The sequence below is a fragment of the Apodemus sylvaticus genome, chromosome 15 (genome assembly GCF_947179515.1).
Source record: "Apodemus sylvaticus chromosome 15, mApoSyl1.1, whole genome shotgun sequence".
Classification (NCBI taxonomy): Eukaryota; Metazoa; Chordata; class Mammalia; order Rodentia; family Muridae; genus Apodemus; species Apodemus sylvaticus.
This window is the reverse complement of record NC_067486.1, coordinates 59,835,751-59,849,290: the sequence shown is the minus strand read 5'-3', so window position 1 is coordinate 59,849,290 and position 13,540 is coordinate 59,835,751. Positions and strand designations below refer to the sequence as shown.

Genomic DNA, 13,540 nt, shown 5'->3' with positions numbered 1-13,540 from the left:
GCGTTGAGTTTTCCAAACCCACATTGTGGTGACAGCCTGCTAAAATAAGCCTCTAAACTGATAATGATAGTTCATTTCATATGGGCCATAAAGTAGCAATAACTGTCTTTAGCTTCTTGGTTGAAGCCAGCCTTATAATCTCAAGATAAATAGCTTTGTGTGCCTTTACCAGTCTCCTGAGCAAACCAGTCTCTCTTGTTCCTCCAGTCAGTAGCAGCATATGCTTAATTTTCAGACTAATGAAATGATTTCAAGTAGATAAATACATATGATGTCATTAGTCGATTGTTATTAAGTGGATACTTGCAGTCCTAATGTGGTTATATAACTGCTAGCTTATGTTCTCATTTCCTAATTGTATATCTTTTCTGAACCATAGATGGCCGACATATTTGTATTGGATCCCATTTTTATCCCCAGAGAAAGCAAACTGTTCCATCAATTTCCCAAACTTCTTTCTTAAAAGGAAATGACTATGCTGGATGGTGGTGGTGCATGCTTTTAACCTCCAGCACTTGGTAGAGAGAATCAGACTGTTCTCAGAGTTTGAGGCCAGCCAAGTCTACAGAGCAAGTTCCAGGATAGTCAGGACTACACAGAGAAAACTTTTGTCAAAACAAAACAAAACAAAACAAATAATCAAAACAACCCTGAGATTTCACCTTACACCAGTCAGAGTGGCTAAGATTAAAAATTCAGGAGACAGTAGGTGTTGGCGAGGATGTGGAGAAAGAGGAACACTCCTCCACTGCTGGTGGGGTTGCAAATTGGTACAATCACTCTGGAAATCAGTCTGGTGGTTCCTCAGAGAACTGGGAAAGTCACTTCTGGAAGATCCTGCTATACCACTCCTGGGCATATACCCAGAGGATTCCCCACCATGTAATAAGGATACATGCTCCACTATGTTTATAGCAGCCCTATTTATAATAGCCAGAAGCTGGAAAGAGCCCAGGTATCCCTCAACAGAAGAATGGATGCAAAAAATGTGGTATATATACACAATGGAGTACTATTCAGCCATTAGAAACAATGAGTTCATGAAATTCTTAGGCAAATGGATGGAGCTGGAGAACATCATACTAAGTGAGGTAACCTAGACTCAAAAGATCAATCATGGTATGCACTCACTAATAAGTGGATATTAGCCTGGAAAACTGGAATACCCAAAACATAATCCACACATCAAATGATAAAGGCAAATCAATATAGCCCAGTTTCTATATAGTTTCAATGAGGGCATTACATTAGATAGAGAATTTTAGCTAATTTAAAACTGGATCCATTAAAAGAGTCATGTGATGCCACACCAGGTGCAGGGTCTGTCATTCTAGTTCCTCATGAGGCTGAGGCAGGAGGGTCACTATTTTTAAGCAAATCTGGGCAATTTAGTAAAGAAAAACAATGGAAGTGGAAGAGAAGGTATGTTGCTCAGTAGTTAAGTACCAAGACAGGAATGACTCATGTTCAGCTGGCAGTGATGCAAACATAATGATAAAATAAAATAAGGAAAGAAAGGAAAAAAAGACAGTGTGTAAGTAGCCAAGCATGAATAAGTGCCCAGAACAACCTTTCTGTATTCATAGTGTGCAGTGAGGATAATCAACAAGGTGATTCTGGCCAAATTTCACTACAGTTCATTAATTGTAATGCTTTATATTGGTGTGTGTGTGTGTGTGTGTGTGTGTGTGTGTGTGTATGCCTTAATGTCTTTGAAGTAGCTAAAAGTTATTTATTAAAATAAAGAAAACTTCCTATCAATTGTATTCCTATTAAATACATTTTATTTGTTCTGTGGGAATATCACATCTAACTTGACTTCCTCATATGGTGATTACAGGATTCAGTTTGCACTTTCTTTGATCAAGAACCAAATAGGCCTAGGACTGGTTACTCTTTAAGTCTATCAAAAAAAAAATGTTTCTTTCTTTGGCGACTTACCTCACAAGAGAACTGCCATGAAAATCAAAATCACTTTAAAAGGTCACAGGACATGATCTTCTGTATAAATGATCCTATGGAAAGGATGGGAGACCTACTGAACAACATGAAAGGTCTTTGTAAGGAGTGACAGGAGGAAATAAAATGGAAGGCTGGAGGTGGAGAACTGACAGGTGGAGAAACCTGGCATAGCAGAATTGAGTGTACCATCTATTTATAGTGTATTTTCTGCCATTCTCTACAATGTGATAATAATTCAGCAGCCAATTGGTAGGAGGGATGGCTATGTCAGTTTTCTGCTGGCTAACCAAATATGTGTCATGTCCAGAAGGAAACCCTGGGAATGAGTGTCTGCTTTTTATCATCAGTTTCTTTCTGTCACTCAATGGGCAGTGCTCCTGATATAGGATGTGTTGTGACAAAGAATAAATACCCTTTTTCTTTCAGGGCATTCAAATCTTGAGGTCATATGTTAGTGGAATCCAGCTTTACACTGCTCTTTACAGGTACGAGCAGGTGCGCAAGGTGATAGAAATTAAGCTGTCAGCACAATGCTTTAACAGTGTACCTGGCAGACCTCTCTAACTTCAGGGAAGTGTGTGTTCAAACATCAGAGGAGGTTAACCTTAATAGTGTGAGACTATGTATAATAATGTTGACTTGGTTCTTGGAATGGGTTATATTTAGAGTTGAAGAAAGCTCAGTATTGTGTGTATGTGTGTTTGTTTTTTTATATTTCTGTACTTTGAAAAATGGTAAATATTCACTAATCCATTGGACACATAGAACACATTAACTTAATACTGTTGTATATAGTGAAATTTTAGACTGTAAAAGACCATGGAAGTGAAGGTAAAATGAACTCATGCTTCTCAATCATGATCTATGTATAAAGAAAGAGCAGTCAGTACACATGAAAATAGTTTAAGGTTGAATATGCACAAATAATGGCGAGATGTACAAATAGTATGCTGCTTTCACTACAGATGGTTAAATGTCTCTAAGCGATATATGCTTCACTCTACCTGTGCTGAGTGGTTTATGATTTCCTGGAGGGGGGTGGAGGGATGGCAAATGCACTCCGTACCACAAAGATTTATCTTTTTATAGAATTTAAAGAGTTATAAGGGGTTTAAAGGATAATCCTATTCAAAATATAATATACACTTGAATGACGTTTGCCATCTGGACAGTCTGTCAGTTTGCAATGCCAAGTTTATAGGCTCTCGGCAGCCAGCTCTGCTCCTTGTGGTTTGATGTCACTATCCCTAAGCCTGTTAGAGTCACCCACACCTCCTTTGTTAGTTTCTTGGCCCTAGAGCGCATTGAATGTGCAGGTGCAGAAAGTTGGAGTAATATGTGCACAAACCTAACTAGATTTCTCCTCAGTCCACATCTTAACGTAATAGACTCAGGGCCGCATTCTGAGCACATACAAAAACAATTTCCTTTATGTCCAAAGCAAAACAATACTCTTTATTAAGAAGATATTAGGTCTGGGGACTCATAATGCTACACTTAACTCAGCATCTCCAGCTGTGCCATGATGGCCATGTCAAAAATAAATCCGTTCAATTCAGAATTCAGTTCAGTAGCCAACAGCTATGTTACATGGAAGTCCATAAGGAGCTACAAGAAATGCCCCTCCAGGTTCCATGCTGCTGCTCCTCCACAGAGCACTGACTTGAAAGAGCAGAACAGGTTGGGGTTGTGTGTGCTGTGTGCCATTTCTGCTGTTGAATCTATCATCTATGCATACCTCTCATTATGGAAACAAGTGAGAGAAGATGCACTGAGCCTCTCAGAGGATGCCCTTTCGTTCCTATTGCATGCTATCCAGGTACAAGCTTCTGCGTCTACATAAGGAGTGGGAGGTAGGGGTGGGGTTCAACTATATACATGGTACAAGCTAGCCTTTAGCAGCAAACCACCAGCTCCGATTTCCCATCTGCACCTGGAGCATCTGCAGGATGAGTCCTGTGTGTCTTAGAAAGAAGGTCACATGTCTGAGAGTGAAAACCTTGAGGCTGATTGGCTAGATGTTTGTGAGAGATGCAGAATCTTGGCTTTGAATTTTCCCTTTAGAGTTGAGATATTGTGTCAGTGTGGGCTCTCTCCGATTTCTGGCAGCCTGCCATTTAATAGCAGCAATTTAGATTTTTTTGCTTTCCTTTGTGTTGACCCATTCAGAGAATAAAATAGGCACTCATGATATTCATGGGATTGCATCTGGGACTACAAACAGTTCTCCAGAGTCTGCAGCAGCACCCGTCTTCTGCTGTCAGAGCACATGCACAGCTTTGAGAGATGACACCTTCCTTTTGACCTGAACCCTCATCTGTCTCCTGCCTCTGTTCCAGCACATGAAGTTCTGTCACAGTTAAAGAATGAGAGACCTTAATGAGAAAGGCGAGAAATGCAGTTCAGATATGCAATTTGCAAACCTATTGTTTGCTCTTTCTGTGTCGTGTATCAATGCATTTATTTTTCGATGTAAAGCACACCATGGCATCTCCTATATAAAAGGGAAACAACCTAGTGTCCTCTACAGGACTCCATGCAGACTCACTAGCCAAATCCAGTGTATACCAGCTTCTTTGCTCAATAGCAATAGTACTTCAGGCAAATTGCCCATTCTGTTGTCACTTAGTTGTTCTGATTTTTCTCTACCACACAAATAAGGGTTATGATAGAGGTCACTGGACAGTTAGCATGGTTCATAAGTCTGTGTTATGTATACAGGTGGAGAGGGTGGAATATCCAGTGTGATCCATTCTCCTACACTAAGGAAAATGTAGCATTTGTGCAGTGGGCATTGCTGACTAATTAGATATTCATGTGAAACCCTGTGGACGCTGCTTCAGTGCCAAGCACAGTAGAGGTTGGAAAACACTGATTTCTCTCTCTCTCTCTCTCTCTCTCTCTCTCTCTCTCTCTCTCTCTCTCTCTCTCTCTCTCTCTCTCTCTCTCCCCTCTCTCTCCCTCTCTCTTAATCCTCCACCACAGCCTTTTATTTCCCCAAAGCCACTTTGTTTAATCAACATTTCTCTTTCATTCACCCCAAGGAAAGCATAAGACAGTTTACGCTTTGATATTTTCAAGTCAATATTGCTCCTGTATATTAAAAAGATTCTCCCTTTAAAGAGAGAGATGATTTTTAGTTTAATTTCATGTTACCATTGAACATGATGCTGACCCCCCCCCCCAAAATGGAGCTATTGACATGTTAGGAAGTACGTAAAAGATAGAATTGTCCTGACATCATGACAAGTGAGTGGGCTGGGTTAAGGAGAGATGTTGATGATGAAACTTTGTGCATAATCCAGGATGTGAAGATTTTTCCTCTTTTAGAAATAGAATTGAGATGTGTAATTTGAATAATTTCAAAAATTACCTAGTGAGAATTTTATAAGCTTTCTGCCTGGTTGAGAAACATAGTGATAAAAAGGACAGTCTTTATAAAGTGTGATGTCCCCAGGCCCTTGTCATGTGCAATCTTGTGAATGCTAAGCCTCAGCCCACACTTACCAAGTCAGAAACTGCCTAGAAGTCTGCGTTTTCAGAAGCCCTTCCTGTATTTCTGATGTAAATCTAAGTCCTCCAGGTTAGGACATTTCTTCAACTCTGTAGTTCAGTACCACCCAAATCTACTGAATTTGAAATAAAAGCTATGACATAGGTTGAATACTGAAGTAAAGCAAGTGCAAACCTTCCTTCAACCATACATTTCTAGCCCCACAAGATGTTGACCCACACCTTACTCCCATTCCTGAATTTCACCCAGTTCAATTACTGAGTGTTGAATAAACTATGGAGATTTTGGTTTTAGTTGAAGACTTACATGCATACTTTCAGCTAACAGAAGGATCAAGGAAAATAATCAGACAGAGATATGATCCATCTAGTTAATAGACAACTAACATTGTCCCTAAAAAAATAGAAAACTATTAATTTGTTTGCTTGTTTGTTTTTTCTTCCCACCTTTGGTAAAGTTCTCAGTGACATTTGGAGGACTGATAAAAACTTAGAAGTTGTAAATCTCCAAATTTGGTGAGGTGAGGAAATTTTAGGTAGTTGTCAGTGTTCAGATTGAGTGTATCCATCTTGTTGTCAAGAGAAGGAGTACTTTTGTAGGCCCTGTGGTAGATGTTAGGGAAGGAAAGAAGGGTAAATGATGCCCTGGGTCTGTATCATCATCACATGTAGGACTGAGGGCAAGTACTAAAAAGGGAAGGGTGGAGGAATCACCGGAAAACAGGATGGGTGAGGAGGACTACATGATGGGGGAGAGGTTCTGGGATCTACAACCTAAAACTAACTCTTGATTAAGAGGAATTAGCTGGACATAATTTTTACCACACCTGAGCTCCCACACTAGCCATCACAGGCCACTCAACATACTTTAGCTTTTGCAGAGCCTACCATGCAACTGTAATGAAACACTGGCTGTTTCCCCCTGCCTCTCTCTGAAAGACATTTGGCTTAACTCCAGAATCACCCTGTGGAAATTCTGTTTCCTCTGAGCTAGAGCCATATTCACAAACTTTGAAGCAGAATACAGATGCCTGATGTTTCCTTCATCCCTTTAGTCAGTTAAAATGGCGTGGATGATTACAGCGTGGTTCCTGTTACATTCCTAACAACAGCACCTGGCTTGGGGTGGCAAGTATGTGTCAGGTTTGTGCCAACAACTATGTTAAGGGAATAATCCCTTCTTCAATTCATAGATAAAAAGGCGGAGAAGCCATGAAATGAAGCCATCATCAGGCCTTGTCCTGCAATCCCAATGCTTAGACCCAACATGCTACAGCCACATTCCAAACACTAGTGTAACTCTGCAGACCATAAGATTTGCAGATCCAGCAGGCTGCCTCATTGGAAGAAAAGGTAGTTTCTGAATTAAAATTCAGTGGTTTAAATTCACTTTTATTGTTACAGTTCTAAAATAGAACAGGAGTATAAAAGCAGACATAACAAGCACATGGGTTTCAGCTGAATGAACCGGGTAAAAGTACAGTGGTGCCATTAAGTAACGTTTTTAGAGACTTTAGTTCAATGAACGAGCTCTTTAATTGAGGTAAATTCAAATCAGCATAGTCATTGCCATGCAGTGGGTGGATGACATTGTGCTCGTACATGTAAACTGTGTTTTAGAGTCGTTGCTTGTCTACTGCGCAAAAGGCATTATTCAAGACATCCGATCCTACATCAAGGATGCTTATAGACGCTGGAAGCCTGACTTCTACCATATAGTTTATGACGTCCCCCATGGCTCTGAAGTCATCACTGAGTATGCTGTGCAGCCAACTTCTCTTTTGCAAGCGGTGATGTTTATACCTTATGATGACCTTATGGATTGTGTGGAGAAGGTATGCCTTTTTCCAGCACAATACATAAACACACATCATCACTTTGTAGACACCCACACTCACTCACAATTGAGTGTGCACAATAATTTGTTACTTTAAGCCTCCCTCTCTCTCTTTCTCTTTTCTTTTCCCTTCTTTTTTCCTCTTTCCCTATCCCTCTCCCTCCAAACTTTGCCCTTTCCCTCCCCTCTCTCTTTTCTTTCCCAGAGGCAAATATGTCTAAAACAATAATAAAAATTATTAAATTATTTTATTTATTCATATTTATATGAGTTTCTTGTTTGCATATATATCTGTGCATCACATTCATACCAGGTGCAAACAGAGGCCAGAATAGGCCATTGGATCTAGGATTAGAGTTATAGACACTTTTGAGCTATCATGTGAGTGCTGGGAGTTGACTTTGTGTCCTTGGAAGAATAGTCAATTATCTTAAAAGCAGCCATCTCTCCATACCTATGAAATATTCTAAATACATTGCAGCTTTGATTTCAAATAAGTAACTTGTCTGGATCAATGTTTGCAATGGCTTTCATATTCTGCACGTCCCCAACACCATCCATACTTTCAGCTAATAAGACATTCTGTATGCATGTTTGAGAAACAAATAACCCTGTCTTCCCATCCCTGAAGATCACTGATACAGCATGTTGAGGCATAATTTATCTTTTAATTTTCAATAATTTCTTAGATACCTTTCTGGCTGTCATTCTTCTATGATTCCTGGAGTCATAACCTTCTTAACGTTCATATTGTATCAGGATAGCAACAACTGTCATAATCGCTTCATCATTTCAACATCGGCACTCTTTCCCAAATAGATAGTGGTCTGTCTATCTTATAACATTACTTACAAAACTTGGATTTATAAATGAATTACCTTCAAAATCTAGAATCTCTTTAATGGTGATATATATCATATATATCACCATTATATCATATATGATATAATATATCACCAAATAAATTTTATGTGTGTATATTATGTATTATATATAATGTAAAAATAACAAAAAATAAAAAGAGGTCACAAATTTCAAAGAGAGTAAGGAGGAAGTACTTGGTAGATGTTTGAGGAAATGAAAAGAAATGGGAAATTATTATATTTAAATCTTTAAAAGCAAAAATCAATGTTTTAAAAGTTCCTGAAGCTCCTTATGCAGTTTGTGGTAGGGTATAACCAGGTCAAGCTTGGTCACAACCACACATAATGTCTAAGGATATTACACTATATTCATTTACAGCATTTGTATGTATCTGAGTGTGTTTTCTATGAAGCACATGTGTAGATCAGAGACCAAGTGAATGGAATTGATTTTCTCATTCCACTGTGTAAGTTTCAGGGATCGAACTCAGGCTGTCAGGTTTGGTGACAAGTTGCTTTTCCTATTGAGCCACTTGCCAGCTAGATTACTACATTATATTCTTGATTCAAAGCCCCATGTTGTAGGCATGATTAATAAGCTCTGGTGAAGGATTTTCTCTAACACAAATTAATTGGTAAGTATAAACTAGTATTTTGAAGTCAAAGTTACATTAGATTAGTTAATGAAAAAGAATTTTCAAATATTTCCTAACTTAACTATATTTGATCTCATTCAAAAACAAGTAAAAGACACTGATTTAGAAAACTGGAAAAAGTCTCATGTTTCCTTCCTTCTTCTAAAGGTAGTAATAAGATGTTAAACTTGAATTTGGAAAAGCTTGTGACAAATTCTCAGCAATTTCTCCTAGGAAGCCAAATCCAAACTGATGAGGTATTCTTACATAGTCTGTGGTCTATCCACTTACACATCTGTCATGATATTTTCCTTCACAAATAATTATTTTATCAAGCAATTAAAAATCTTCTTCCTCATTGTGCCACTTATAGATTCTGTGAATATTATTTCCTAGGATAGCATCATACACAGTCCATAAGGTCAGCATGTACCCAGTAAGTACATAGGAGGTTGGTTACCACTGAACATTTGCACATATGTCCTTTTCTTCCTTCCTTTCTTTTTTTAATCTCTCTAGCAAACATGATGCTTCAAATGGGTGTGCTTATGAAATGTACTGTATTCATTTACTTTGCTATAATGCAAATATTTTCTTTAAAGACTATATTTGCTTAAATATATTCTACAAGAAACATTTTGTTACACTCATGAATAGACAATAAGCTAGTATTGTGTGTCACAAATAGAAGAAAATATTATAAATAATGAATCCAATTGGAATAAAATGATTTGCTAGTTTTAGCTAGATACTGTCCCTCTCAGAAGATGGTCAGCTTAGGAGTGATGTTATTAAATGAGACACTGATGACCAGAAATAGGATTAAATGTATAAGATACCACACAACTTACTATGGCCTTGATAATGGGGAAAAAAAGAAATTAAAAAGACAACATAGTGCATACTCTATGACTGTGAGTCTAAATAATCTGTGGTCATTGTCTGTCATATGTTTTATGCTATAGAAAACACATTCCTGCCTCACATGGACTGAGTAATCTGTAGGAAATTATTATTTCACAGGAAAATAATCAGTGTGACTAAGTAGGTAAGCATGGGAATCCTGTCTCCTTCCACTACCACCCCTTCTTACACATACACTTAGTTGTGCCAAAATCAAGATGAAATTTCAGTACAGAGGAGATGAACAGCAGATATGGCACTAAGAACATCCATCATGGGTATGCATTTTTTTTGTAGAACTTAAAGTTCTAATAGGCTGGTAGTTCATGTGGTCCAAGAGAAGAAAGACTTCAATGCAGACAGAATTAGTGTCTCAACAAGTCAGCAGGACAACACACCTTGATTAATGTGAGAGTTATGCTTCTGTCAATATGACTAAAGAAGGAAGAACACAAGACGGATGGCTTCTGCTTTAAGGTTTTTTTCCCCCTTTGACATCAGACTAATAAACAGATTTTCCAAAAGGAAGACAATAGTAATGAAGGAGGTGGATGGGGCAGCTAAATTCCATTTCTCATGTTCCCCAGCAAGAAGCCTCTGTTATGACTGTTCAGTCAGTAGGATTCAGGTCCTACTTTTCTGGCCTTTGCTCTCCGTTGTGACCATGACTGGGTTAGTAATGAAAATGCTCAGACACAGCTTCTGTTTCAGGTCTTGCCCAACTACTGAAGGATGACAGATTTAATGAGTCAGGCTCTTTCCTTTTTCCTTTCCCTCTCTATTTTCTCCCCCCTTTGAAGTCATTGCCAGACAGGTTTTGAAGTCCTAATGATGATTAGTTCATTTAAGCCACTGAAGACCAACAATGGGTTTGAAATGTTAATCAGATGGAGCGCTTATTGCTAAACAGCCCACGGAATAACAAATGAACCAGGAAAGGAAAGGAAGGAGGAAAAGTCGGCTGTGTGGTGATATGACACAAGCATTTTCAGCTGCAGGGCCTCTCGGGTGTGTGAGGAGGACAGATGCCTGCTCTTCTCCTGAGAGAACCCTCTCTGTACACAATAGTGTGCTGATTAATATCACTCCAGTCTTCCCTGGAGAGGAGCATGACTGCCTCTTAGTCATTTTCTCTTAGGGCATCTTTGGACCCCCTTCTCCTTCCTGCTGAGAGAGAGCTGATGCGCAGTTTCTTTCCTCTTTCTCTAAAAGCTTTGGTTCACAGAAAGCTCATCATCCCCCTTGTCACCATGACTCAAGGAGTGAACCCTGTGGTAAGGCCATTTATAGCATCCTCATGTGTAAAGGATGCTGTAGATTAAGCCTTTAATGGTAAGATTTAGAGGGACATGGCTTTAGCACCCACAGATGTGAGAAGCCAATTGAATGAAGGCACCTTTTAAAAATTATTTCTTATTATGTTCTTGCTGTGCTCAAATAAAGCTTTCCTAAGAATTTTCTGTCTTGGTAGAAATACACTATAGTGATGCTATCCAATATGGCTCCAGTAACCAGATGTGCTGATAACCTTGAAATAGGAGGCGTGTCACACAAAAAAGCAACTTTAATGCTATTTAGCTTTAATTAAAACAACTACAAATAGTCAGCTGTAGAATACCATATCACAGCATTCTTCTACAAATTTGCCACTCAAAACACAGCCTAAAGAGCAACATTATTGGATGTTATTTTTCACTATATTTTAAAACATGTTTTTACATGTATTTATTTGATGGGTACATATTTGCCACAGTGCACATACAAATGTCAGGCAACAAGTGTGGAAGTCAATTTTCTCATTCCACCATGGGGCCTGTTATTTTTATACCTTTATTTGGCTTTGTGGCAAGCAATTTTCTCCAGTGGCTTGGCATGGTACCTTATTGTACAGTAAAGTACCTTATTGTATATTCTACCTTAGTGTAGAATCTCTGACACAGAAGCACCCTGCAGGACCCATAGTTCGTTTTTCCTTAGGAATAACCCTTCAATGTCTTGTGAACACACTAAATATTTGGAAGCACTGTTTGGACATAGGTATTGTGAGCTAAATGTCTGTGATTCGACAAGTTCTTACCAAGTAGTGCAGTTCTGATTGTAAACAATCAGGTTTCTGCAAACTTAAATTCAGTCTTGCTTGCAAGTATAATGAAGCTATCTTGGTTTCTGGGTTTATAAGACTCTCATGTGGCTTCTGGAGTATATAAGGAAAGGATGATATTTGCTTATTATCTCAACAGAAATTTTCATATTGTTAAGGAAAATATTAAGAATTGGAAAAATAGCTCAAAAATACAATAAATATGTCATTACCTTTAATGAGCTTAAGAAGTCTCTTCAGTACCATGTTGATGCATTGTATTTTCAATTATCAGTTGTTATGGGTAGAAGGAATGGTCTCTAAGTGTTTAGGAATATCTTATTGCTGAATATCAATCCAGAGTAACCAACTGCATTTAACCAATATGCCAGAAAACATGTACATGCCTTCTGTCTTAAAAACAGAGAATGCTACATTATGATTATTTGAAACAACATTAGAAATTCTTTCATAAGTTGGTCAGTCCTCAGGCATTTCAAGTATTTTCCACCAGGGCAAAATGTCAAAGGTTGTAGCTATACTTCAGCAAGATATTTAAGATGAAAATGGATGGATTAAAGTTTGCAAAAATGAGACCTTAGAAAGCTTAACTCTTAAAGAAGTTTAAAAGTCCATACTTGAAGGGAGTGCTCATACCCAAAATAGCAAGCCTCCAGATGCTCTTTCCTCAAGGGTCTGTATATGCTGGCATAATAATAACTGTTAAACATGTCTTTGTAAACTAATGGGTGGCATATTTAGAATGGGAATGAAATAAGCCTGGAATGTGTAGGTCCATACATTCGAAGGCAGATGTGCAGGGGGAAGAATTCTGTCTACAAATCATCTCATTTTGCATTGCTTCTGTAAAATTTCAATGATTGGATAAAAATACTATGGCTATAAATTTGTGATATTACTTACCATTTCAGTAACTGTTCTAATATCAACTAAATATTGTATTATTTTCACATATGGCGAGAACTTATACCCATTATATGAAATGTAGTTTGTGATATTGACCCCTACCAGTAAAATTCAGAGCAGAGAACACAGACTGACTCCTGCATATGTTTCCACATCCTTTAACTTATACAGCAAATCAGCGTGTTGAAATTGATCAAAATCATTTAGTGATTACTTCCGGTCCCTCCTTAATATCTTACCACCCTTACTTACCTCCATATAACTCTTTGATTAACTTATCACTGCACCTTTTGCACGCCTTCCTTCACTCCAGTAGACAGAGGGTATTACCTTCCAACACAGCAGGTTTTCAACAAAGCTGAATGGGGTCTTAATTACAGATTTAATGAAGAGAAAGGCTGGTCTACATTCCTTGCTGATTTCCCAGCTGTAGGGTGACGTCTGATCATTTCTAGTAGCCCAGACCTCCCCTTTCCATCTGCTGCCATCACCACCAACACTTCTGTTGGGCATCTCTCTGCTGGGGGTCCTCTTCTTTGGCATACTAAGTAAGAAAATGAAAATGTCAACTTTAAGTATCCACCCTGCTTTTCATGAATAAATCTCTAGAGAGACAAGGCACTAATTTTACTAAATAATTAGGATTAAATATGCTGTCTTCTGATTTCCTAATGGAATAATTTATATATAATATATATATATAATATTATATAATATGTTATATATTATATTATAATATAATATGTTATTATATGCTAGAGATACCATATATATAATATATAATATTATATAATATGTTATATATTATATTATAATATAA

The 13,540-nt window shown here is 38.0% G+C and overlaps 1 pseudogene; it reads right to left on the bottom strand.

Annotated features, from left to right (window-relative positions):
- The window catches only part of LOC127665641 (uncharacterized), a 50,709-nt pseudogene extending 37,476 nt beyond the window's left edge, over positions 1-13,233 (bottom strand).
- Between the last annotated feature and the right edge of the window lie 307 nt (positions 13,234-13,540).